At 48.0% G+C, this 25,886-nt stretch overlaps 1 long non-coding RNA gene across 1 annotated transcript in view; it reads left to right on the top strand.

The window, feature by feature from the left end:
* LOC129380507 (uncharacterized) overlaps positions 1-25,584 on the top strand; it is a 125,251-nt gene extending 99,667 nt beyond the window's left edge. The window contains exon 3 of the long non-coding RNA XR_008608607.2: positions 25,505-25,584. This is a non-coding gene — a long non-coding RNA (uncharacterized lncRNA). The remainder of the gene's footprint in view (positions 1-25,504) is intronic.
* The last annotated feature ends 302 nt before the right edge of the window (positions 25,585-25,886 follow it).

The following is a 25,886-nucleotide window of genomic DNA, read 5'->3' as shown; positions in this document are numbered from 1 at the left end:
CTCTGCCGAAGGGGTCACTGAAGTTTTTTTCAGGGTCAAAAAAGCACGCAAAGCAATTTGAAGCGAATTGAGCATACAGGAACATATTCATTCTTTACGTACAGGCTAATTGTACCTTTAGAAATAATTGTTAATTGGCTACCTCCTTTTCTTTCAAATATATAATGAAATTTGTCCTAGTTGTATATATATTTAAATATATTGTGTATGTGCATAGTGTTTACAGTGTAAATTTAAAACAATGCTGACGTGAGAAAATGCGGATGACGCAGCCGCCGCTGGTTCTTCTAATGCGCTTGTCCTCCTATTGTCAGAGTTTGCAAAAATAAAGCGAAAGTATTAATTAAAAGCCTTGCACGTCCGCCCCAACAATAATATAGTAAGATATTAGCCACAATAAAATTTTAAGTGAAAAGGTCGAGGCAAGTCAAAGGAAACCTCAAGTAATGTGGATGAAAAAGCTGTAGTAATGACACCTTAGGTGTGTGTGTGGGGGGGGGGGAGGGGGGGGGAGGGTTCGGCATCGCTGGGGGAACATCCCCCCCCCCGCGGAAAACATTGGAGGGAGCTCGGGCCCCGGAGCTCGCCGTAGTCGGCGCCTATGGTTACCAGTGCTCTTGGCGCCACATGGACGAGAATATGCGCCACCTTCTTGTCAAGTGGCAATGACATGACATTGCGAGGCCAGCACTCTGAGTATATTTAATTTTGTTAAATGGTCGACCACTTGGCCCGCGGCCAATATCGGGTTACCAGAGAATAGCACTCACCAATTTAAAGATCTTCTTGGTATATACAAAGACCCTACATTTATACAACATTTTCGTGTTTGAGCCCACCATTACGAATGCAACAGGTCATATATTTGTGTCTTGTTCGTTTAAGCTTGTTATACGAGGTCTGTTAGAAAAGTATCCGACCTTTGGCCGAAGAAAAAAAACATGGCAGAATTGGAGCGTTGGAAACCTAATCACCCTCGAAGTAGTCTCCTTGGGACTTCACACACGTCTCCCAGCGGTGCTGCCATTGTTGGAACCATTCCGAGAAGGCCTCTTTCGAAAAGGAGTTTAGCTCAGCTGTCGTTGCAGCCATAATGTCATCTCTTGTTTGAAATCGCGTTCCTTTCGATGGCCTCTTGATTTTGGGAAACAGCCAGAAGTCGCAGGGGGCCATATCAGGAGAGTAAGGAGCCTGTTGAACTACAAGAGTCTGGTTTTTCGCCAAAAAAGTCGGAATCTAGTGCGAGGAATGTGCAGGTACATTGTCGTGGTGGATGCGCCAATTTCCTGTTGACCACAACTCCGGTGTCTTGCGCCGCACAGCATCACGTCGGCGACGGAGGACATCCCGGTATTACTCTTTGGTGATTGTTTGACCTTGTGGTGCGTACTCGTGGTGCACCACACCGCGGGAGTCAAAGAAAGCAGTCAACATCATTTTGGCGCTGCTGCGCACTTGGCGGGCCTTCTTTGGTCTTGGTGACATGGAATGCTTCCATTGTGACGACTGGGATTTGGTTTCCAGGTCGTAACCATACACCCAAGACTCGTCACCAGTGACTATAGTGTTCATGAAGTCGGGGTCACTGTTTGTGGAATCCAGCATGCCCTGTGACACTTCAACACGAAGTTGCTCTTGCTCCACCGTGAGCAGCTTCGGCACGAATTTCGTCCGAACTCTCTTCATGGCCAAATCTTCGGTCATAATGGAATGGGCAGAAAAAGTGCTGATGCCCACCTCTTCCGCAATTTCTCGGATAGTCACACGACGGTCCCGCATCGCCACAGCGTTCACTTCGGCAATGATCTGGTCATTTCGGCATGTTGATGGCCGACCGGAGCATGGCTCGCTCTCCACCGATGCGCGGCCGTCTTTAAACCACTCCTTAATCTGTGTGCTGCTTCGTCACCAAAAGCCGTCTGAATCTTCAGAATGTTCTCCACTTGGCTGTCGCCCAGTTTCTGGCAAAATTTGATGCAGTAGCGCTGCTGCAGTCGCTCCGCCATTTTCCTTGCAATAAAAAAACCGACGAGAGCACTGCGCACTACCTCACTCAAACGCTGCATCCCAGCGACTGACGCTATCGGCAGGCGGGAAAAAATTCGCGCATGCGCACGAAGGTTCAAGGTCGGCTGATGCAAGCGCGCTTGTTTCATATCCATCAGGTGTTCGCAAAAAAAAAAAAAGCAAGTCGGATACTTTTCTAACGGACCTCGCATGTGGTTATAAAATCACGTGTTGTGCTACTATCTTATGTAGTTACATGCAATTGCGTTGGCCGTCTCTCCTGAAAAACCGTGAATCCTTGGACACCCAGACCCAGGTGACGTAAGCCAAAATTGCTTTAAAATCACTGGTGTGTTTCCTGAAAGCATCGGGACGTCGGGTACTTCATGACGCTTCATGGCCGCCTTTTGATATCTTCGTTTCCTGTCTCCTTATTCTTCTGCCCTTTCCCCCCTTTCACATGGGCGAAGAAAGCATCGCTTGCAAAATTTATTTTTTTGCTATTGTTCCCTAGCTGCGTGTCTGCTGCGTGCAAGATGGAATGCTCAGAGTTTCACTCAAAAAGAGAGAGAGAAGGAAGAACTGGCGGATGAGGCTGTGCCCCTGTTTATTTGTAACCATGAAAAGAAAATTCATTCTTACCGATGCGCGTTTCTTTGTTACAATATAAGCCTGTAGTTAAAGCCTTCATTCTTTTAACAGGTTAAACGATTTGCATGTAAGAGGATTTTTGGGGAGAAATTTCCTCGAACCATGGCCACATGCGTCCTAAGCGCATTAGGTGACAAGTACCTGTCCTGAATTCCTAAGTCCACAGACCTCAGTGAATGACCGTATAGTCGCGATGTATACGTTCGGATGAAGCAGCACCATCATTTTTCTCTCAGCTTTCTTTACTTTTATCGCTTAACCGTCTTTACCCTGCTTAAGGTACATAGTAGTTGCCTAAGGTGACCCACTTGTGGTTGTCCTCCCTGCATTGCCTTCCCTTTTACGCTCGCGTTAACACATGCATGCACCACTTTATTTAGGCATTGTGTTGGAGACGCGTTTCTCCATAGACGTGAAGACGTAGCTGATTACACGCCGATATAGATTTGGCTGCACATACAGAGCGCCGTGCATGGCTAAATAGCCAAGTGTTAAAGCGCAGAACACTGAATTAATCGACAGAATTGAACGTTCGCTATCTCACACCGACACAACTACTAGCTGCAAGGCAAGAAGAAAGTGCACTTAAAAAAAATGCATTCACAGTTAATTGCGGGATCGGCGCTGATCCCACAGAATGGGATGGAGCATATCTATTTTACACAGTAATTTCCAGCCCCCCTGCTTTAAGGCCGCTCGTTTCAGCGAGTGCCAGTAAAAAACACAACAACGTTTGTACTTAATTCTTGTTCGCCCGTGTAAAATACTCTTAGAACGACAGAAAGCTGAGCTAGTTGGTAAGGATTCATTACGCAGACACCTGCATCTTGTTCTTCTTCCCTCACTTTTTTTTTTTTCAAATACTCTGTCGTTCTTTATAAGATCATAATGGCACGTGCCTGATGTACTCTGTATAGGAATGCTTGAAAGAGTTCTGAAGCTTCTTTGCGCCTCAGAATAGCTCGCCCCTTCCTGCCTTCTGGTTTTTCTTGCTCCTTCTTTCCTTCTCTCCTACCCGACACTCCTTACCCCGGCAGAATGTCATGCGAGCGCTGATGATCGCCGGCTAATTTCTCTGCCGTCTGAACAAAGAGCCCTCTTTCTGCCAGGGAAAGTTCTTCATCCGAGAGCCCTAGCAAACAAGGCGCACAGCCGTCCAGACTTGGTTTGACTCTATTTTCAGGGCTGTTAATAATCACGAAGCGCTGACGAGGGCGCAGAAGCGGACGAAATTAAGGGGTGGTCACGAAATCATTCTTCATTTATTGCTTCTTACAACGTGTTTATTACTTTCTTTATGTTCCGCGGTTTCCGTTGTCCTCAATATTCACTACATGTTACTAGTGAGTTTTGCCGAACGAAAATTTTCCATTCGGCTGTTTTTAACACACCGGCCAGTCGGACACCTTATTCACACAGAATTAGGAGGCAAGCCAGGTTAGATTTCTCAGTCGCAATTTCGCTGACGCGTAAAGCCTTGTCAGGGCGAAACGTATGTGTATGTAGTTGCAAAACAAATTCGTTGCTTTGCTTTACATAAAAGTATATTTAGAAGCTTGTGCGACGCTTTGGTAGCGCGTGCTTCATGTGCTAGCTTAAAGCTTTCACAAATGCATCTAGTTGTGGCAGAAAAAAAATAATAAGAGATAGGAAGATGAACAACTGTTCGTGCGCTATCTGACTCCTTGAACAGGACTGAATATATGTATATGTCCTATTATTTGCACAGTTACCAATGGAATAAATTTGTCAAGTTGCTCACCATCGGAAAGACGATATAATCTAGATTATCTAGCAGAATCGTTAGTTAACTGGAATACTGTCCCCTGCATGGTATATTCTGGTTTTGGGCAGTTTTGATTTTCTCCACGCTTTCCGCTTTCTATAGCAGATGCATTTCCTGAATGCGTAAGAGCAGGCATTGCCCATTGGACTACAAGTCTAGCCAACGCTGTTATGAAGGCTTCCGAAACAAGGAAATCTGCACTTCTCTTGCCACGAAAAAGCCTAGTTTTACGGACGCCAAATACCGACTTCGTTGATATCATTCTTGATGCAAGCGAAATGGGGCACTTAACCTGTTAAGGCGACGCGCAGAGACGCATGACCAGAGTGTTGAGAGAAAAAATTCTGGCCACACGGAGCCATTCGACATGGAAAAACTTCTGCGCAAGATTCGCAAGCATCTCTTACAGCGGCAGCTGTTATGCACTCATTCCCCATTTAGCAATTTCGATGTCCGCCGGTGTCCATCGCTGGAATTCCAGAATACAATTTCCAGCATTTCTTAAAGAAACAAAGAAAGAAGTCACAGTGTCTTGCCAGGATTTGACTTCGGGACCCACGATTGCGAGTCCAGGGTTGTACCACTCAGCAACTCGGTCGATGACGGAGCAAAGCATGTATATATATATATATATATATATATATATATATATTGGGATGTTGGTTTAATATCCCTTAACTGCACAGAGGGTTATTAGGGACGCCGTAGTGGAGGGATCCGGAATATCTTCAACCACATGCGGTTCTTGAACGTGCACCCAGTGCACCGACACACAAGCGTCTTCGCCCCCGACGCAATTCGGTCGCCGCGGACGGCGTCGAACCCGTGTCGTCATGCTCAGCGGTGCAATGCCATAGCCATTTTACTACCTCGGCGGGTTAAAGAATACAAGCGATGCCAGTGGCAAGAGAATACACAGAACGTACCTATGACAAAGAAACTTCATTATTTAATTATCACATAGTACCTGAGAACAAGAAAGGGGGGGAGGATGTACTGGCGAGACACGGGAACAAGGGGAAATGAAAGAACTGTATTTGTAGCAGTTCCAACAAAATTTGTCCGACAATATGAAGCCTTTAGATCGCCAAGTACCAGCGCGCAGTAAACGAGGAGAAAAAAAAAAGAAGAAGAAACTTCAGCTCTAGTGAACACCTTAGCTATAGAAGCCAGTCAGGATGCTGTCGAACAGAAAGTGCTATCGAAATTGGAGGCGACTAATCGCATTGTTTACGAGATTTCTAGGCCACCGAAGGAGTAACATGGAGCGCTGAAGGCTATATTATAATGTGCCACGATGCTATGCGGCATAGTCGTTCACCTGTTAATGTCCTAGTCCACGCTGCAGTGATAACATATCATTTTTGGCAGACTGCGCATTCTGCCACTCCAAACGCACTTCCCGCAGTCTGCCTATATTATGGCACAAGAGCTTCGAGTTGCGTGTGCAAAAAGAAAAAAAAAAGAAAGAAGGAAAAGGGCAAGAAGCAAGGTATGACAACGGAGCCATCCAACGCGGCCAATGAGCGGCGGCCAAGGCATCTCGAACGAACGCGTGCGAGATCGAATCGCGTGCAGCGCCCTCCGCGAGAAGCGCCCGGCAAAGAAACAAAGCACGTCGGGAACAAGCGCGGCAGCGTCCTGACTGTCGTCATCGCGCCTCCCCCCTCGCTCGACGAGCGCGCTCCCTCGACAGCGGCGAGAACGAGACAGGCATCCCAAACATGCTTCCTTTCCCGAGCCGGCCATACATCACGCGGCAAGTTCAACTGCCACGAGACAAGCAGCCGCGCAGTCCCCGCCGTTGCCTCGGGAGGACCCGGCAAAGAGGAGAGAAAGCCAACTGTAACGAGAGAATTACAAACAGTAGCAACAAGCGCAGGCGCGGCCGTCGGTGCGTAGAACGGCCAAGGGAGAACAAAACACGAAGCTGCGGCCGGCTACCAGATTGTTCTTTCTAAACTGCTCCGACAACCAACTTTGTTTCGAAAATACCTCAGCTCGTTTCACGCGTGAACTCCGGGAGCCGACGAGCGGCGGGGTGCGAAGGGGGAGGAACGGGAAGACACGGGAGCAAGCAGGCCCTGCCGCTAAAACAAACAAGGCTGCGGAGCCAGCCAGCCGAGGGGCCGTTCAATTATGTAGAGCGCGGTGTTAAAGCGCTAGATGCGACGCCGACGACCGCGGTGACGCCGTTAGGGTCCTCCGCTCATTGCAGAGTCGCGCGCCCAGACCCCCTCCGCGCGTAATGCGGCGAGCAGCAGGCGAGCGAGCGAGAGCCACCAAGATGGCGAGCGTGCATGGCTGCTGCCGCGAGACTGCTGGGGCGGAAGGACAGTGGGGCCCGCTTAATTGAATATATCACGACCCGCGACGAGTCTCATTTGCTTCTTTAATTAGTTCGTTGCTAATTGCGCTTGTGCGCACCAGCGTTCGCCACCCGCTCGCCGTCCCTCGTTTTCTGCTGCCGCCTTCCTGCTGCATGGTCGACTCTGGGCTCAGATGGCCTCTGGCCTCAAATTGCCGACGCTCGCTTATCGCGACGCTGCGGGAAAAGCGTTGTGTCGATGAATGGGTGAGTCGCAAACGCATTGTACCGAAACAAACTGCATGAGGTACGCAGAAGAAAAATAGAGGGATCCCTCCGGCAATTTCACCTATTGGCGTCCCGTGGTGAAGTATGGCAGACAGCGGGCGCTTAAATCTCGCCAGCCGCCCCATGGTTGTTTCGTGATTTTGGCTTTTAAAGAATTCATACAGCTACACGAAGCAGCCCACAGTCCCGCGTGGTAAGTACGACATTCCAAAGGCGGCGCAGGTGCGGGCAGCAAATGGAAAAGGCCGGACGGTCCATTCATGTTATGTAGCCACAACAAGTGATAGATCAATCCGTTTAAGGTACCCCTTGCTGTTCCCTCATGCTTAATCGTTCGGTATACGTTGCGATAAACCTGGAACCATCTACGGAAACAAAGTGGAAGCAAACTCTTTGCTGACGCACAGCTGGCAGTGTTTCCACGCAGTCACTGTGCAGGTACTATATTTTCGGTATGTCTGCAGTCATGCAGTTGCACAGCCTGCAACGTGATTTGCATTTAAATGAATCCCAATCACTTGAAGGGGCCACCTCAGTATAAAACTTACACTCCAGACAAATTGAAGCCAGTGACGCGAACTGGACGCAGCCGTGGCACACGTGGACGCACTGTGCAAGCCCTCGCGGCCCTGAACGCACTCGCGCTACCGTTAAAGTGGGGGAGGGGGGTACGGCTCGTTGCCATGAGGACGCGATACGCACCCTGCGTGCACGCAAGGCGCCTGCGCTGTGCGCGTGCGGGCTGGGCGTTGCATGATTCGCCGCAGTGGCAAAGCAACGTTCCGCTACAGGAGTAAGAGGCGGCAGCAGCAGCAGCAGCCAGTCGCCTTCGCCGCATTCCTGAGAGCTACCGGGTGCGCGCACCCGGCTGCGCCTTGGCGCTTGTCCGCCATTCATCTTCATTGCTTACGCACAGACAAACCTCGCGCGTACGGGAGCCCGGCGTGCGAGGATCCTCACCCTCCCAGAAAAGAGAGCGGCATCAATTCAGGGCCGTGATGATACAGTTGAATGTTCACAGCTCCTTGCGCGGCCCTGCAGCGATTTTCTGTCCGATTACCCCGGCGGGGCGCGGGCCACCCCGGCGCCAGCGGGCATCGCTTGAGTGGCGGTGTGTGGTGCGCTGCCCCGCTCGTGTATACACTGTGGGGATGACGGGCGCTGTGATGTCACCGGGCTGGATTGTCACCGCCTCCACCCCGTGTCCCATTGTTGCTGCAGCTGAGCGATGGCCGCACGAATATGCGGTCACCCAGATTGCGCATGAGGAGTCCCCAACGCGTATCAGGTGCCGAGCCCGACGCTCTTTCGACCGCGCAGTTAGATACGCTGGCGGATTAACTGGTCGTTTCATTTGCTCCGCACGCCAAAGGAACTGGCGCGAGAGCGTTGAAAGAAAAGCACACGAAAAAAAATAGAGATAAAGCGATCGTGGCATGTTATTAACGGGTCTGTTCCCCTCGAAGCACAAGGTTCCTGGTGAACACAGTTTGTCGATGATATGGCTTGGCAGAGGTGGTTATTTGCTTTGATATGACACAAAAGTTTTTCTCATGAGCATTAAGTTCGTTTGGTATGCCTTTGGTTAGCAGCCTTCGCTTGGTTATGATAAAGTTGCCATAGGATTAAACAAACATCGCTGCTGCCTTTCTCCGCCTGTCGCGCCAACTTTGGACGAAAAAAAAAACGGAAGTTTTGCGCCATACCAGTTCGAACTCCTAGATTATTATTATTATTATTATTATTATTATTATTATTATTATTATTATTATTATTATTATTATTATTATTATTATTATTATTGATAACATGTGTACAAATATTAGATGAAGGGAAGGAGGTAGGCTGGCAATTGGCCACCGCAAGGGGGACAAAGCAAGAAAATTTGAGATAGGAAGTAGGAAAAGACAGAGGAAAAAATAAGATGACGCATCACAAAGATTAAAGTAAGGCAACGACGAACTGTGACACGTAAGTATCAATAGCAACTAAGTTGAATGTTTAGAAAGATACAGTGAGAAAGTGCAGATTAACATTATTAAGTAAATACAAATTATATACCGAAGAATCACAATGGCTGACTACCACAACTAGTTAGTGCGTAATTTAGTGAGAAGAAATCTATGGTATAGTGAACACTGAATTGCACTAGAGGAAGAGAGGAGACGGTGAGCATTTAAAGCGTAGAAAACAGGTTCGCGCCGCCTTTCGGCACGCTTTTGGATATAATGTGCATAAGCTTCTTTTCTGAATCGTGAGTGTTGGTAATAAGCGACTCTTCTATGTATAGTCCGGCAAGTGGCTACTTGTGCAGTAGATAGAATGAGCATTAACGAAAAACTAGTGCAGGTTAACAAGAAAACTATACCTAGCAGAAATTAAAGGCTTTACTTTTGTACCATTGGGGAAGCGCCGAACAAATTTTATGTGACTGTCCATGGTGACAGTACACAATTTGGTCCCGCATAGCACTCAACTGCTATGAACACGAACGAGCGACGCACAAGGGGTCGTCGACGACAGCGAAGCTCTGGGGCCTCAGCATGATACTCGGCCTTCTCCTGGAAGGGGCGCCAGCGCCGTCAAAAGGTGCGGTCACACACACACACACATATATATATATATATATATATATGTGTGTGTGTGACTGGTGCGCGGCGCTGAGTTGCATAGACAGTGAGAGGACAGTGGCTGGGTCTCAGGCCAGTGTCCACCACACTGCTCGCCGACGTTCCTCTGAACAGCGAAGAGATGCGTTTCGCCATCCGACGCCACCTCCAACAACGGAATCTCGACCCAGGTTTCGTGGGTGGGTAGAAGCTCCCTGCGATCACTGCAAGCAATATTTCGCGGCAGCAACGGGCGGGGTTGCTTCGGTTGCGAGTCGGGTGCGTGAGAAAGCAAGCGCGCAGGCAACGCCTCGCTGTTGCTATACGGACAATCGCTACAGACGACAGCAATAACTGCATGTGGTGAAGTGGAGATCCTCGAAAACTTGCTCTTTCTGTGCCGTGCTTTCGAGGCTCGGCGGGAGGAACTATCGAGCCGCTCGCTATACGCGGTGCGCACGGGCTGCGCGAGGACAGCGCCGAGGCGCTATTACGGTCACGCGCTGCTCCTCACGCGCCGGAGGCTTCTCACAAAACACTGTGTGACTTTCTCGAGTAGTGGCGCCTCGCCACCTGACTGGTCTATATACGTGACCTAATAGTGCTGGTGTGCCGGGCCATATGAAAGACCCTCTTTAAGGAAGTCACGCCACAAGAGAACTGTGGATAACTTTTACTTAGTCGTTCTGTTGCATGTATGTAAATGTGGTTATCTTCTCTACTCTATCCTCCGTGCCTCTCTCGCTATGTTTTTGCTCATTTAACTCCATCAAATCGGTTCAGCGGTTGTATAACCACAGCATTACCACTTTGCGCACGTATTAGAGTAGGAAAATCAAAGTTGACCTCAACATTCGCCATGACCCACCTGTGTGTGTTTTCTAGCTGAGTGTTAGCTATAAATATATACTGAGACGTTTTCGTGCGTATTTGCAGTCGATATATGATATAATATCGCCTGCATAGAGCGCCAGTTCAGAGTAAGTAAACTGTAAAGCTAAATGACATTTTTCCTATAAGCAGCGTGTACATTATAACAAAGAGCTCTTTAAAGTTCATAAATCATAAACAAGCGATAAAAATTTAACTTGCTAATAGGTTCGCTGTTGCAGCTTAGATGAGAGGGTTGTGTTTTGGTTCTTATGAAGGCGCCCATAACTTGCCTGGTTTACCGCGGGGTCCACCTTGCGCTTCAACTGGTCCTTATTTTTGCTTCACTGGAGGAATTACAGTCGCTTTGGAGAAGCACGCGTTTTCCAAAGCTTTCCCGCCATTTCCTTGCTGCTTCTGGCTCCACGTTACAAATAAATTTCGACGTCGTAGCTCATTTCTGTCTGCGTCGCATACCGCAGCGAACTTGTATAGCAAGGCTTCGTAGCGATGGACTGAACCGATGACGACATCACCAAGGTGCAACTATTAACTTAAGGGCGATTACCTTTCCCGAGAGGGCTTAGGTTCAAACTGTCAATAGCGGACGTAGCTTATTTTGCTTATTAAGTTAATATATTCATTATATTATTTAAGTAAGTTTACCGGTGCCATGGTAACACGATAATTTTTTGCCACATCGGGACAGCCCTCTGTGCGGTATGTAGTGTAAAACCATAGCACGAAGAATAACTCATCGTAAGTGGTATGGTGTGAGCCATGCGATCAGTAACCTTGTGGCATAACAGCAAGAGCTGCGATTTCTTCGCATGCGACAGAAGGGTGAAGCGCCAGGCCAGCAGCATCACAACGTTTCACCCCTGTCTCTCTGTCCTTTGAGCACGTCCAGAACAGGCGGCAAACTCCACGCAACTAAGCAACCTACTCATTCGTTGGCCCATTCAAGTGTCCACGCCGTATTACGAGGCGACTGCACAGGTGATGCCCATTCGCAGTTCACAGCCGGTGTGAGGCTCAGGTGGCCGTGGCGCACGGCGCGGAGACACTTTTTTGTCTCTCAACGCGGGCAGCAGGGAAGTCAGCGCAGCTCCTTAGAAGGACCGCGGAACGAGATGTTCTCGCGACGCTCGCTCGAGATGGGAGAAGAAAGCACGCGGGGTAACTTTGCGGATCTCATTTCTCCCCGCGCAGACGACGCTTATCCCCTCCTTCTCGACGGTCGCAGGTTTACATAGATGCGCCCCGTAATGCGCCCGCTAATGCGTCACCGAGAAATCTCAGACGTCAGTTGGCGAGCTGGGCGCTCTTTCTTGCCTCCGGGACACAAATTAGGCCTCAATTTGCGTCGGGAACAAGAACGGCTCCCCTTGTGCGCCCCGGCGAGGCACAAAGAGCACCCTTGCTGCCTTTTTCTTCTTCTTCCCGGGAAACGGACTTCGGGCTAATGAGCCTTGGGGCGCCGCCACGGGCCCCGGCAGGCCGCCTCGTCGCTTACGCAGACACGGCGGCGCGCGCGCCCTCGCGACGCCTAATGACAGACGTCAGATGATCGCGCGCGATAATCTGGCCCCAAGGAGTCTCGCAGCGACCCCGCCGCCTCAGTGACATCCCGTAGCCCGGGCCCAGGGCAGATCCACAAATCATTAAGAGTGTGCGATACACAGATGCTCCCGGGGCGTAGTAGTATTTGGAGCGCGGCCTCCTGGGAGCCGCCCCTGTCCTCCTCCGTCGCGACTCCCGAGGCTCCCGGGAAATTCTTATCGCGAGTTGCGCGGACACGGGGCGCGATGGCGACGTGAAGAATAGTCGTTGGCTGCGGCGTCCGGATGAGGACGCCCGATAGCAGGCTGCTGCTCCAGAAACATTTGGTTTGCATTTGCACCGGATAGCCTATCGCGACGACGAGGTCTCGTAACGCTGCCTCGGAACCCGTGTTGCTCTCTTCCTTTGCCGCGCCTGCCAGCGCCGTGCCGCTCTTCTTTCTTTTTCGCAGTGGTCTCCCGTGTTTTGCCTGCATCAGTTTCGTGTTCCCGGCGGTGAGTGAAAGGCGCCCTAAGAAGAAACGTCAGCCTCCGGATGCCGGTTGGTGCTCTACGCCGGGGGCTTTGACAAATGAGCACCGGCACACAGCCGTGCCGTCTGCGCCCGGCCCGGCGCGTTACGAAATCGAGCTTCTTCGTTCCGACGCAGGTGTGCAGAGCAGAGGAAGGGAGCCCATCACGAGATACGGTCTCGGCGGTGCTCAAAGGCACGCGATATATATACACGAAACATCACCGGCGTCTCGGGAACTCCGAGTCTCGAACTTCAGCGAGCGCATCCTTGTTGCTCAATCTTCGAGCGACATCGCGGCTTGCTGCGAAAGTCATTAATTAATTAAGAGAACTGAAACTACTCCTTGGAATTGGCTTCTTGCTTTACTCACTTCCTGCTTTGCTTCCATGATCTAAAATAAGAAACGAACGTCCTATAGGCTGCAAAAGTATACGGGGTTGCACTATACGGTATGGTGCATAATGGGGTCATGGAGCAAGATATGCTTCGGCAAGCGTAGGCAATAGCTTTGATGCGAAAGCATCAAATGACCCATTGACCGAAAGACATGGCGGTTGTAGCAGCGAAACGGCACTTAAATATCGTTTGGCTGCGACGCCACGTCACGTGCGCGCCTCGACAGAGCATTGCGGGCGAAAGGGTACATCTGTAGCACCGCTGGCGCGTCAGGTGTTGCGTGACCGAAATTTTCATTGCCAAGCCGGCGTGACGAAAGCGATGACGTCAAAATCACTTAGGCTTACGAGCGCCTCCTAGATAGCACATGGCCTGTGCACTTCAATCCATGACGTCATGATACCTTGCTCGACTGCCATAGAATCTAATGGAAATGCTCTCGAGTAGGCCGCGATGATTTTGACGTCACCGCTTTCGTCACGCCGGGCTTGAAAGTGCACATTTAGATCTAAGTAGTATTTCCGTCTAAATTTCAGTCTAAGGTCTGCTATCTAATGGAGGCCTTGGGCTTACTCGGCAGCGTACTCGTTGGGTTTTATGGCAGTCCGGCAAGGTATCACGATGTCACGGATCGAAGTGCACAGCCCTTGCGTTATCTAGGAAGCGTTGCCCAAGCTTCTCGACGCGCTCGCTTGACCACGATCAGCGGCGTTCAGTTGGAGATTAATGATTTCGCATTCACAACCCATAAGAAATCATTAGGTGTCCTCGGATTTTTTTTTTTTACTTTTCTTGCAAACCTAGGAGGAGGAGGATGACGACGAAAGAAGGGGGAAATTAAGACAGGGATGTTAACCAGAAATTTTGTTGTCTACCCTACGCTAAAACAAATGATCTTGGGCTGAAATTACAAAGCTTTACGTTTGTAAGCGCTATTTTCCATTGGCTGGCTGCCTTCTCTAATAATATATGCAGCATCGGGATAGACTGCAATTTTCTCTTATAAGAAATTCTAGCGTAGGAGCTTCTTATGAATACGGGCGCTATAGAGCTGAATTCATGAAGTTTTTGGTTCGTAAGTGCTCTTTGATTGTAATTGACCAGCCGCCTTCCCTAATAATTAGCCCATCATCAGGATCGGCAGGAATTTGTTCTTACGAACAATTCGTGAGTGAGATCTTTTTGTGAATAAGAGCCTTGGGGCCGAATTCACGAAGCCTTTCGTTTTGCCATTGGCCGGCTTTATTCGCCAATATTATGCTCAGCTTTTGGATTGGCTGGCATTTTCCCTTATGGCAATCTTGGCGCAAGAAATTTTCATGGGTACAGGCCCTACTTTTTATATCACAGTCGTTTGTGTTCTCACTTCCACACCTCCCTTGAAAAAAAAAAAAAAAGAAATATATCAAGAGAAAGGTATCATCATCATGCTGCAATAGTAAAGCACTGGGTAATCAGGTAGGGAGTTCTTTAAGTTTGACGCTACAGTCGTACCTAATACAATGCAGAAGTTATAATCTGCAAAAATTGGCAACTGCGATATTAAGTCCTTCCCTCCTCCCCTCCCCCCAGGAATTTCTATTTGTATGTGGCCTACGCAGCCCCTCTCCCTCCTCCCTAATCCTCCTCGACTCCGGTCACGTGGACTGAAAACAGTAACAACTCCGGCAACGACGCCTATACGACGAAGACGACATTGTTCACCACTGCACGACGTCCCACGGGTCGCGGACCCGAGATGAAATCTTGGGTGAGAGCAAGAGCTGGTTTTATAGCTAGTTCTCCTACCAGGAAACCGGTACGGATAGAAAAATGTTAGGCGGTATACTGGAGAGCCGCAGTTAACGAAGTCAGTGCAGTAAGCTCGCAAACAGCTTTCACTGCATGGTTAGACCTGCATGGCTGCCCGTAGAAGAGCGGAACGGAGGCTGATGAGGACGAAGGGCGACCCACCAATGAAGACTATATATAACAGGATTAACGCAGTGATTCGACGTTATACTAGGAAACTAAGAAGAGATCAATGGGCATCATTTTGTGCAAGCCTATCGGTCTTCACGTCAGTTCCAAGGATATGGTGGGTCGTTAATAACCTTGCTGGAAACTTTCGACCAAACAAGCCATTTGAAGCCCTAGCATTGAAGTTAGGCAAGACACTCGCTTGTCTTGCGAATGCCTTCGCTGAAATATACTCTTCCGGCAGGTCAGCCGGCACAACCAACCCGCCTCCGCCGCTATCGTCGTCTCTAATGGATGCTCCTTTCACACTCAGAGAGCTGGAACTAGCTATGAGCAGCCTCCGACGTCGCTGTGCGGTGGGACCTGACCTTATCAGTAATCAGATGCTGACTAACCTACCGGTTGAAAGACGACGTGATTTGCTGGCATTTTTTAACCAAGTCTGGGCCAGTGGGGCTATCCCACATCTATGGAAGGTATCATGGGTGGTACCAGTTCTTCAGCCTGGAAAGAATCCTGCAGCTCTGGACTCATACAGACCGGTATCACTGACCTCGTGTGCAGCGAAGCTAATAGAGAAGATGGCGTGCACAAGACTCACTTGGTATGTCGAGCAGGGTCGAAAACTACCATCGTGCATGACTGGGTTTCGGCAGCGTCTAAGCGCTCAAGACAATGTGCTGGACCTGCTAAGCCACATAGAACATTACAGTGCGGATGGCCTGTCGACACTTGCTGTTTTCATGGATGTTTCTAAGCCTTACGACTACGTGTCTCAAAGAGCCATCATCAGCCAGTTACAAGTTATAGGCGTCACGGGTCATCTCTTGCACTGCATACATACGTTCCTCAATGATCGTCGCATCAGAGTTCGTTTTGGCGACACTTTGAGCGATGAAATACGTATATTTCGCGGCGTGCCACAGGGGAGTATTTTATCTCCCTTATTATTTAACATTGCCATTAGTAGCCTCCCAAGAGTACTAAACCATCGAACACCAGTGAAGATATCTATATCTGCCGATGATATCTGCATCGCACCAGCATCGCCGCCTCGCACGAATAGCCCAGGGAGCAGTAAAAGCCATTCAGGGCCACTTGACAACGATTGGATTATCACTATCAGCAGAGAAATCATCATACGTACTATATCCTGGAGTGAAAAGAAAATCTACACGCTTGACGCTGAATTTGGACGGATACCAGATTCGACAAGTCAGCAACGTCCGATTTCTGGGCTTTACCTTAGACCACAGGCTACTCTGGCGCTGCGGTGTTGACCACGTTGTGGCGTCATCGTCACCCAGGCTACATGTGCTCAAGCGAGTCGCTGGCATACGCTGGGGCAACCACCCGACGTCGATGCTACGGCTACATACAGCGTTGGTTGCCAGTCGAATCCTGTATCAGCTACCTCTGATGTCACCCTCAGATAGCCAATACGAGCGCTTAGAAGCCATCCACAGAAAAGGTATCCGACTTTGCCTTGGAGTCCCTCAGCCAGCGTCAAACAAGAAAGTGCTCTACGAAGCTGAGTCATGCCCTCTACGACTTCAGGCTTCCCAGGCTCTCATGATCAAGCTACTACGATTGAGTGAGTCTACGCCCGGTAGAGCCCTCTTACGACGTATAGGTAACAGGCCGCGCTCACATTTTTATGCAGCATTGAACACGCTTCCCGTATTAGGATTGCGCTGCTCGAGACAGAGGGAAAGGATAGAACTACCCTGGACATTCGAGGAGATCACATGCAACATAAGTGTACCACGATTGCAATCAAAGAGCTGCATTCCATCTGCAGAAGCCAAGTCATTAGTCCTGGAACACCTGAACACGACTTACCCAAATCCCCTACAAGTATACACAGATGGCTCTGTCAAGGCAGACGAAGACCGCTGCGCAGCTGCATTCTATATTCCCTCTCTAAGATACGTGGTCTGGCCGTCTGGACAGTATAGCCTCGTCGACAGTTGTGGAAGGCGTAGCAATAGCTTCTGCTCTGCGCAAACTAAAGACTTTGCCTCCGCAAAATGTGGTTGTCCTTACGGACTCAAAGGCCGCATTACAACAAGTATACCGTGCTTTGCCATCCCTCAAGTTCCCACGCAAATCACTAGCCATCGTGAAAGAACTCAACAACAAAGGCTTCACAGTAAAGTTTCAGTGGATTCCCTCCCACATTGGTATCTCAGGAAGCGAAAAAGCTGATGCGCTTGCATACGCAGCGCTCTATCATCCTCCCAAAATCAAGGCTCCAAAGAGTAATCAAGTGCAAAAATCGGACATACGAAATCACTTTGCGTCGCTTTGGGTTTCACCGCATATGCCCTGCGTAACAAAGAGATTGCACCGAGAGGAAGCCTCACTTCTATGTCTAATAAGGACAGCATCTGCTAATACACCGGCCTGGTTATTTAAAACGGGGCGAATCAATTCTCCGAACTGTACGGCATGCAACGAGACAGGAGACATTGAGCACTTTTTGTGGTCCTGCCAGCAATTCCAAGATGAAAGAGACACTCTCCTGAAGAATCTGCAAAACAAGGACCTTCCGCATGCGCGCCTGCAACACCTTATATTTCCCGAGGGATCAGTTATAGCCCGCAAAGAGACTTCCCGTCTCCTCATCGAATTCTTAAGAGAGACTGGTTTGATGGACATATGGTGAAACCCTTCAGCGGTATTGTGCGAGACGCTTGGGCGGAGCAATTGCCGGCCTTGATCGCCAGGCTAAACCCGCCTGTTGCTACAATTCACCGCCACCACCACCACCACCACCACCTTTAAGAGGTGCTTTCACTGTCTTACCTAATGGAACAGCAGAAATTACTTTATATCGCAATCGATGACCCCCTGTCTGGTGGCTTACATGGGATCCTACATCCCGTTGATCTTTCATATTTATTTATTTTCCTTTTTCCAACGGGGGAGGCGAGCTAGGCACGTCTGAAGAGCCTGTCTCGGGACACGCGTGGGGTCGTTTGAGGCCTCGCGGCGTGACGCGAGTCGACGAGCCAAAACTAGAACAAGTGACAGCATCGAATCAAAACGGCTAAATGCGAAGGGTGAGGAGAGTAGCACCGAGACGCCGCGATGAAAGTTGCGGTGGCGGGCGGTCCGGAGGTGCGTATGGCGCGGAGCACGGAGCGGGCTAGCGGGACATGTGGGGGGAAAGGGGGGATCATTCCGAGAAACTAGGAGAGGAGAGAGGACGCGAAACCGAAACACAATTTATCAATGAGGCTCGCTCACAGAGGCAGCATTGTGGAGCCGAGCTCGTTGTCGCCGAGCCCCGCTGGAGCCAGCCGTCGTCATTAGGCCTCTGGCGACGAAGGACACGGTTCGAGCATCAAAAGGGGCGCCGCCCGACCGCCGCCGCCGACCCGGAACAGGCGACGGCGTCCGTTATCTGCTCGACGGGCGCCGCCGGTCCGATGGCCGAGGCCCAGGACTCGACGCGCGGGCACTGCGGCTCGGCGCGACCGAGGTGCGTGGGTTCGATTCCAGCCCTACGGGGCGCCGCTGTCGTACGTCGCTAAGCGCCATGATGGGCGTCTACTCGTGCTTCGTTGTTTTTGGAGCCGCAAGTGACTTGAATCAGTCAGGGCTGGTGGTTGTTAATATCTGCCAACTGTGGAAAAATGAAAACGCTGTTAACTTCGTTGCTATAGAGTGTTCCATTTCGGCATCACCGCTGAAAAAAAAACAAAAAAAAAAACAAAAAAAAAACAAACCTTTGCACGGGAGAAAAATACAAACAAAAAAGAATGAAAACATTTCACGCTCGCATAAAAAAGAAAAAGAAAACGCGATACACTAAAAAGAACACGAGGTCAGAAATGTATACATATCACGCGCAATGCAGCACCAGCGCACGACTCGTCATAGGCATGAGTAGCTCACCATGCCCCAATGAAGCAAAAATATTTTAGTTGACACGAACGATCATCATTTATCGTCGACACGAGAAGGTCATCATCAATAAAACACCATGCCCATTACGCATCACTATTCACAGGCGACTGTGCACGAGAAAATCACACAGTGCTTTGACAACTAGTCTCTGCTCGTAAGTCGTGAACAGCACTGTGCTGCAGTGTCGTTGAAACGGTGAGTATAGTTATTCCGCGTCAGACATTTATGTTCATCTTTAGAATTATATAGGCTGCACGCACTAAGCATCCACAACTCTTCCTGACGTAGTTTGTTGTATCCTCTTGTCGTCATGAAATCCGAATCCACATGGCTGACCACTATAAGAAGCATTCTTTCATATACTGTATACTTGGTGTGATATGAGTATGAAATTCCAGTACGTGCAATCGTGTATAAACTGGGTACCGATGGAATCGTGGACAGCGAAATCGGGAGGCGTTACGGGACCAGGCACTCCCATATTAGATTCGAATGTCCGCACAAGATGTACGGTCATCAGTGCAGTTACATTTAAGGCACGTGATTAAAAAAAAAGGAAAACATAAAGCATTTCCGTTCGCTCAACTATTTCGTGAGGTCCCACTCGCATAATTAAAAAGAAGAAGCGAGAAGATTGTGCGCCTAAACGAAGGTGTACTTATTACATGCGATGCTTTCTGACAGTGGCGAACGCTAAATCACGTTAAAGTAAAACCGCGAGTTGGCGCCTTTCTCGTGTGCTCTCTTCTTTAGACTTCGTTTGACTTGATATTATAGGTCGCTGGCTGTATAGCACATAGTGCGAGAGAGAGAGAGAGAGAGAGAGAGAAGGGAAGACAGAAAGGCAGGGAGGTTAACTAGACTGAGTCCAGTTTGCTACCCTACACGTGGGGAGGGGAATGGGGAGTGAAAGAGGGAGAGAGAGAACTTAGATATAGGATGTCTACAGTCTGGCACTCAAGTCTGTTTCCCTCAGGTAGCGAAAAAGCGCTCGAACTGCTTTCTGGGCCATTGAACTATGAGGCCAGGCCCCCAAGATCTTCGCTTCCGTAAATGGCCTGTCATCCAGTCTATTTAAGGCACAATATCGATGCTCTACGCTTGCTGGCTCAGCCATTAGTGCGAGAGAATACCACATACGCAAAGCTGCGAACACTAGTTGCGCTGTTGGTGCTTTGTGCGACTAGTCCATATTGGCACATTGGTTGGAATTTCTTCATGTTAGTTTTAGCCTATAAACTGTAGCAGTTCAGGTGAGCATGCATCGGCTTGACGGTTCTTCGTGACTAGGTAAGAAAGTGGCGATGTTCAAGTCATTGTATGAAGAGTGCTTTACATACTACACGCATGGAGTAGTACGATGCAGTTGCTTCCAAAACTGAGAGTGGCTTGTGGCACTGCGTGGATAGGCAGATTCCTATTTATGGTGACTGGCGTCGGTGAAAAAAGTTTTCTGAGAAACACGTAAGGTACTGATCGTTTGGAAAGTGTGTTGTGTATCGTGCAGAATTTAAGCCGGCGCACATGAAAGGTGGTAGTGCAACGTGTCAGTGCATCTTGCTTCTGGCTTTCGCAGTGTCTTAATAAGTCGGTCTCGATTTCGAGATGCATTTAGAATGATTGTGAAAGTCGGCAGTACAACAGCAGAACAATTTACGCAATATTAAAGTCAATGTGTGTGTGTGTACGTACGTACGTACGTACGTACGTATGTATGTATGTATGTATGTATGTATGTATGTATGTATGTATGTATGTATGTATGTATGTATGTATGTATGTATGTATGTATGTATGTATGTATGTATGTATGTATGTATGTATGTATGTATACGAGAGGGAGGGGACTGTCCTTATTGACGATTGTCACAGAGGCACAGAGGATTTAAGGCAACCTGATTAAAACGAACAGAATAGTAGTAACAAACTCCGACGCAGTTTGGCATACCATAATTATTTTTGAAAGGGCTTGGATGACTAGCTTTCGCGTTGTTCACCCATTATCTGCTATACTTATAGGTATACGTATACGTTATAGGTATATGTATACGCTGCTTTCAGATGAGCTGGAAATCCAGTTATCTCAGTAACATACCGTAAGATCACACTCTAACACACTCTAACGCCTTGACATCGTAAATAAAATCATTAAAAAATTATCCCCATTAGTTGGGATGTTCCTGACGCATACATCTGACGCGCCGGAGAATTTCATTTCACCATGTCACCACCCTAACCGCCACTCAGCGGACAAATTTCCCCGCTGATAGAGGCACAAAGTAACAACTGTTACTGAGCAGTTCATAGTAACCTTTAAGAGAAGATCAGTCTTACAGCTTCTGTAAACACGTGTGACTGGGGCTGGTAACTCATGTGAACAGATGCATGGTATTGGTGCTGCTTAGCGTAGTTAGTGACGCGGAGTCTGTGATTTTTAGTTTCTTATTCTACAACAAGATTGGACATCGGCGATCTCTCGTGAATCAAAAACAGAACTGTGACCGAGTGCACAAAGCTTTTCGTTCGTAAGTGCCGTTTTCTATCGGAGGTTCGCCTTCGCTGATAATATATCTGATATCACGAGGGGATGATATCTGCCCTTACGAAGAGTTGTGGCGTAAGAACTTTTTTTATGAATGCCAACCCTGATGAGGCGTCGCATTCTGTCGTTGACGAAACTGTTCTCGCGCCACCCAGAGTAACGTACCATGTGTCAATGTTGTCGACCACCTCCCAGCCGATACCTTTCTCTGCTAGTGAATATAGTGTTGAGTTACCGTTTCCCACATCACCATCGACTACAAAAGGATGCCCAGTGGTGTCAACGACGTTCTGTTATGTGACCGGGGCGTAGTCGTTGCTCCAATCGAGTTAATTACCCCATATTTATATTTTGAGAAATGTGACTCCCGCTTCTATCTTCACTGGTTCCTCGGTGTACACGAGGATGATGCTCTACATTGTCACACATTTGCGAAAGTACCGCCGCTGACTTCGTCCGCCGTGGGCACTTGAATAACAAGTAGTACCTCCTGACAGTTTTCAGCACCGTTTTCCCTGTTGTCTCATGCTGTGTGTTGGCTATGTTGCCCCGTGTGATAGGTTTGGGTTGGTAGTATGTGTAATTTGGAAGCCATACCTCAGTAGAATAAGAAGCCAGAAACTGCCACTTGCTTAACCTCCCTGCCTTTCTTATCTATCTATCTATCTATCTATCTATCTATCTATCTATCTATCTATCTATCTATCTATCTATCTATCTATCTATCTATCTATCTATCTATCTATCTATCTATCTATCTATCTATCTATCTATCTATCTATCTATCTATCTATCTATCTATCTATCTATCTATCTATCTATCTATCTATCTATCTATCTATCTATCTATCTATCTATCTATCTATCTATCTATCTATCTATCTATCTATCTATCTATCTATCTATCTATCTATCTATCTATCTATCTATCTATCTATCTATCTATCTATCTATCTATCTATCTATCTATCTATCTATCTATCTATCTATCTATCTATCTATCTATCTATCTATCTATCTAATCTCACTCCTGCTTTGTTAATTATGCATTATAGCATTTGTAAGTCGCAACTAGAGGATATTTCGGTTTGGAATTGGGTGCTATAGTAAAATATTTTCGCTTTTTTTATCGCTGGCTTTAGACACGGCAACATAACATCTTACCATCAGCGCTCAGGTTGCGATGTAAAAAACAAAGAAAAAACAATAGCAGGAACCATGCTCAAGTAAATCCATATAGTTACGCGTTGCCTATAGACCGACAACAAAACTAAGGGACCGCAAAACATGAACTGAGCGATTATTCTCATTACGCGACTATTTGTTGCACGTGGGCTCCATGTTCGCAATTTCAGGTACTCATCAAGAAGCGCATCTCGTTCATCATCAGATCCCTTCCCCTTCATGACAGATATTACACGACACGCGAACTAAAACTATCAGGAGTTCGTCTTTCAGCTATAAGTCGGTTCAATGTATACATAAAATGCTTTTGGCAGCACAGGAGACAACGACGCAGGCGCAGGTGAAGAGAAATAAACAAATTTGGAGATCCAATGCAGATGTTGGAATCTATGTGAAGCGAAGCTTTTGTGAAGCAGTTAATGATATGCTATAAATTTGAACGGCGCCAGGCAGGGAGATACGATCTCTCCAATGCTATTCACAGCGTGTTTACAGGAGGTATTCAGAGACCTGGATTGGGAAGAATTGGGGATAAGGGTTAACGGAGAATACCTTAGTAACTTGCGATTCGCTGATGATGTTGCCTTGCTTTGTAACTCAGGAGACCAATTGCAATGCATGCTTACTGACCTGGAGAGGCAAAGCAGAAGGGTGGGTCTAAAAATTAATCTGCAGAAAACTAAAGTAGTGTTTAACAGTCTCGGAAGAGAACAGCAGTTTACGATAGGTAGCGAGACACTGGAAGTGGTAAGGGAATACGTCTACTTAGGGCAGGTAGTGACCGCGGATCCGGATCATGAGACTGAAATAATCAGAAGAATAAGAATGGGCTGGGGTGCGTTTGGCAGGCATTCTCAGATCATGAACAGCAGGTTGCCATTATCCCTCAAGAGAAAAGTGTATAATAGCTGTGTCTTACCAGTACTCACCTACGGGGCAGAAACCTGGAGGCTTACGAAAAGGGTTCTACCTAAATTGAGGACGACGCAACGAGCTATGGAAAGAAGAATGATAGGTATATTGTTAAGGGATCAGAAAAGAGCAGATTGGGTGAGGGAACAAACGCGAGTTTATGACATCTCAATTGAAATCAAGAAAAAGAAATGGGCATGGGCAGGACATGTAATGAGGAGGGAAGATAACCGATGGTCATTAAGGGTAACGGACTGGATTCCAAGGGAAGGGAAGCGTAGCAGGGGGCGGCAGAAAGTTAGGTGGGCGGATGAGATTAAGAAGTTTCAGGGGCGACATGGCCACAATTAGTACATGACCGGGGTAGTTGGAGAAGTATGGGAGAGGCCTTTGCCCTGCAGTGGGCGTAACCAGGCTGCTGCTGCTGCTGCTGCTGATGATGATGAAGATTATAAATTTGACCATTTCTTTCCGGCGTCATTGGTGTAAAGAAACTGGCGCGCATATGCTCTCGCGTAGTCGTGCTGCGCAATGTGACACACTTCATTATAGGCTTGTGTTTCTTCATTTCTCCTATTTATTTTACATATGTGGCACATCGCACATGCCGGTTGTGGGTGTGGGCCATTGTGTCGAAATCATCATCATGATATACCACGCGCTGACACCCATCTTTCCCGATAGCTCGTTGTAGGTATAGTCAGCCGCAAAAGTTTGCCGGACAAGATTTCGGATGCGATCAATAAGATTAGCCTTATCAAACCCACATTTGACTGCTTCTCCAGAGTATAAGCACCTGGCATTTCCCTGGCATAGCGAATCCTGTGACACAAAGATGCTTGAGGTCTGCCTCACCAAATTACGCTGCCGCGTACCCTCGCTGAATTTCTATTTACACAGGTCGGGTTTGGTTCCCCCCCCCCTCTGCTCTTTTTGTAATGAGGAAGAGACGATACACCACTTTCTTCTATCTTGTCGCCGCTTTACTGCGGTTAGAAAAAGGTGGTTGGAAATACCTTTTCGAAGAATTGGCCTGGACTTGACAGAACCTGCAATTCTTTCCTTCGGAGCGTCCACTTTGGGATTCAATCACAGGGATGCATGCTTCGCTGTCCGAACATTTCTTACGGAATCTAAACGAATGCCCTGCTAAATTCCTTTCTTTTTGTTTTTACTTTTAAATTAATTATTACTCATTCAATATGACCTTCCTGATTTTATTTAACAGGTAATTAAGCGCTATTCAATGCTATTTCAATAGCTATTAGGAAATTTATGCTCCATAATAATTTCGAATAATCCACCCATTTCTTGGCCAATCCCCCATCGTGGGTAGGAGCCACACGCATCGCAGGCTACAACAACAACAACAACAAGTTTGCCGGACCTGCAATGCTTGGCGGAGCGACGTAAAACTCCACTGCTGCGTCGTCTACCGTCACACAGCGTGGTGTCAAGGCTGTCGGCACTTCCGTGCCAGGCGCGCTTTGCGTAGCCTCAACACCACGCTGCGTGACGGTAGACGGCGCCGCAGTGCAGTTTTACATCGCTCCGCCAAGCATTAGAGATCCCTCAAACATTTGCAGCTAATTGTAGGTGTCATAATATTAAAATCACGATCATCATCAAAACGCGGTCATCATCTCAAAGCTGGTTGACGTTTACGTTCTTGGCCAACACCCTTTGTGGCTATGCGCCAAAGTGTGAAAATCATCATTATAATCAACATGCGGACACATTTCTTGGCTGAACCACCGTTGTGGTAGTGTGCTATAGTATTGGAATCATAATTATCAGCACGCGGCGATCATCGCAAAGAGCTAGCTGGTGTTTGCACGATAGGAATGTACGTGTGGTTCAGGCCTAATCCTTGCATATCGCACATCCTATTCCAGAGACTATGTAGGCCAATCAGTATGAACATCATACAGGGGGATCTTCGGGACTTTTGAAAGACAAAACCGACTTGAGAATGTTGTTATATCAACATCCTTCTTCAGGGTTCTTTGGAGGACGTCCAAGAAGAAGACAGCTTCCCTGCAGCCTATGAAGCGATGTTCTTTCGTCTGTTCAGGTGAAGGTAATCTGCTATTTGTTGACTATGGGAGCAACCTCTCGCCTGCAACCGAGCCTTAGCTGGGAGTGTTGGTGTGTGCAGTTTGAAGAAAAATAATTTAACGCATGGTGGCAAGTACATTCGGCAGTCGCGTTTGAATAGGTCTTGGTATCCACATCTCAAGTATATGTATATCTGCGGACGCGATAAAGAGGGACAGAAAAAAGTGCATCTACTATGGCGGCATACATCGCCTTTTTAAAAACATTAAAAATATACTCTATGCTAAAATGAACTTTCATGAAACGGAACGTCTCAACAACCTC

Source organism: Dermacentor andersoni, chromosome 1, assembly GCF_023375885.2.
Source record: "Dermacentor andersoni chromosome 1, qqDerAnde1_hic_scaffold, whole genome shotgun sequence".
Classification (NCBI taxonomy): Eukaryota; Metazoa; Arthropoda; class Arachnida; order Ixodida; family Ixodidae; genus Dermacentor; species Dermacentor andersoni.
This window is presented reverse-complemented; position numbering and strand designations above follow the sequence as displayed.